This window comes from Chenopodium album, chromosome 2 (assembly GCF_948465745.1).
Source record: "Chenopodium album chromosome 2, dcCheAlbu1.1, whole genome shotgun sequence".
In the NCBI taxonomy this organism is placed as follows: domain Eukaryota; kingdom Viridiplantae; phylum Streptophyta; class Magnoliopsida; order Caryophyllales; family Amaranthaceae; genus Chenopodium; species Chenopodium album.
Window position 1 is genome coordinate 84,012,251 of NC_137835.1, and position 2,696 is coordinate 84,014,946.

The 2,696-nt window shown below is 32.9% G+C and overlaps 1 long non-coding RNA gene across 1 annotated transcript; it reads left to right on the forward strand.

The window, feature by feature from the left end:
• Positions 1 to 489: 489 nt before the first annotated feature.
• Positions 490 to 2,198, forward strand: LOC145591168 (uncharacterized). Its single transcript, XR_014102257.1, has 3 exons — positions 490 to 563; positions 802 to 1,643; positions 1,795 to 2,198. It is a non-coding gene; the product is annotated as an uncharacterized LOC145591168 (long non-coding RNA).
• The last annotated feature ends 498 nt before the right edge of the window (positions 2,199 to 2,696 follow it).

Consider the following 2,696-nt stretch of genomic DNA (forward strand, 5'->3'; position numbering starts at 1 on the left):
GCAACCATAATTGCATTATCCATGTACATAATCAACTCTAGATATACCGACTTGATTAAGCTCGAGAATTAAACTAAGCAAGGTTACTCACAAATTATCAAATTAATGAAGATTAAAAGAACATTAAATTAGATCGAAAAATATGTCTTTAGAATAATGTCCGGATTGACAAATGGTGATAATAAACCTAAGATAAGGCTAAACGGACAATGTAATTATTATTCGTCCTTTATTATAAAATAAATAAACATACTCCCCACCTTAACCACACAATTCTTATCCCACGTTTATGCTATTTTTAATTTTATTGGCATGGGATCACGAGGAACGGACGAGAAAACGATGGCCTTATCAATGCAATGTGCTTGTAAATTTGTAATCTTGTATTAAGAAGCAGATAACAATTTTGAATTTTCTAGTACTGAACTAATGAAATGTGACTCGCCTATAAATTCCACTGTTTTCATCGTTGTACCAACACAAGCAATCAAATAATTTACCAACAAAACATCAACTACAGAAAGAGAAAAAAAAAATGGAATCTGATAGTTTTTGCCCGCCTGGTAAGATTTATACTAAACTTAATTTAATTGCATGTAATATATATTATAATGATATACTATTCCTTAGCTTGTACTTAGTATATGATAATTATGTACGCCTACATGTTGGGAATAAATTAAAAAGGAAAGTTGCATAACATGACGTTTTGATCTATCTTCACTCTATATGTGTAAATATCTAGAGATGGGATTGAGTCTTTACTTATTCTCCATCATGACTAATTATGCGATTTTGCAGGGAAGCTAAACTGGCCGGAATTGGTAGCTTCATTGTGATTGAGTTTTAGTTTTGGAAAAATTGTTTAGAATAATCTCACCTTTCGATTATTTTTTAATAATCCAACCTTTGATATCAATCCGCTCAAAATGGTCTCAGGTAACCAGTAACCTATTAAACAGATTTTTTTTTTTTTTTTTTTTTTTACTTTTTGGTTTTAAAGTACATGTGTCACCACGTGATTCATCTTTTTCTCTAAGAAAAAGAAAAACATAATTAAAAAAAAAAAAAAAGAAAAAAATTGGCATCCCCAACAAGCACCCGCCATTCCCCAACCCTAGATCAACTCCTTGAAGTTGTCGTTAATCGACGGGGCGAAAAACGTTGCCAAGAGTGGGGCTGAAATCGAGACGGCGTTGTTGGGCAGGCAAGGGCCGGGGTTGGGCAAGGATGATTTTATGGCTCACCGGGAGTGCTTTAGACATCGCCTGGGTTTCGTGAGGGATCGATCAGAGGAGACGGGTCAGTGGTTCAGGGGAGGGGTTCATACGCGCCGCCGAGATTAGGGGTCTAGGTGGCCGGAGCCACAGGGCAAGGGGTCAGGGGCAGCGGGGAAGGCTTGGGCTGGAGGTGGTTTATTAAATAATTAATTTTATTATTTATTTTTTCTTTGAAAGAATTTAACTTTTTTTTTTAATTTTTTATTTTTTATTTTTCGAAAAGTCACTGACAAATGTCAAGTCACTTTTTATAACAAGTTACATGGCCGGTTGGGACCATTTTGAGTGGATTCATGTCAAAGATCAGATTATTAAAAAATAATCGAAAGGTGATATTATTTTGGACGGATATATAAGGCAAAGGTGAATTATTCACAATTTTTCCTTTCAGTTTATCTAAACTTGCAAAATTTTTACACTTTATATTCAATAATTTCATTATAAAAATGTTATATTGTTGATACATACATTAATAAGTAATAATTTGTAATTTTATTGTTTTTAATATTTATAGGGAAGTATGTGTGGCCAGAACTAGTTGGGAAAAATGGGGAGGAAGCTGCTGAAATTATAAGGGAAGAGAATCACAATGTTACTCAGACTACCATTATAAAAGAAGGAACACCGGTTATCCTTAACTTCAGGTGTGATCGAGTTTGGATTGTTGTTGATTGTCATGGCAATGTGGTTAGTCCTCCTATGATCGGTTAACTTGTTTAATGTCGTCGTTGCCTAAAATAAATACTTTGTACCCTGTAACATATGCAATATTATATCGTGTATGTACTAATTTAAGTTGATGTTACGATTATTGATGATGGTATCCTTTTAAATTTTAATCATTTTGTGCTACAGAATGATGACAACAAAATAATTATGTACAATAAAGTTATCCAAATAATAATATTAGTTTAATAATGCTTTGAGGCTTCTATGTAACAAAAACTTTAGTGACTTTGATTTGTATTTTTTTTTTTTAATTATGTTGATTTAATAACTATATTTTTATTTTAAGTGGTAAGATAAAAAAAATAATTACATACGAAGTCCTCCTCACGAGGGGTATTCCTAATGTATCTGTCGAAAGAATAGAAAACAAACTAGAATTATTACAAACATCAATATCCATATTATCAGAAACTAAATGACCGACATTAATAATCCAATTTGCTGCGTAATTTGCCAACTTCGAAACCGAGTGAGAAGAGAATAAGTGCCTTCAATAACATGCTCGATATGCAAAGAGACTGTCCAAATGCCTTTTATAGTGTTGATCACTAGAAGATTATCACAATTAATTTGAATGTTTTGAATGCCGCATTGAAGGGCTGCTAGTTGTACTCTTTTATGAAGCTAAGATAGCTTATCACCTTCAACTTGAATTTAATTACAATATGCACCTTTTCTCCGTCTCTC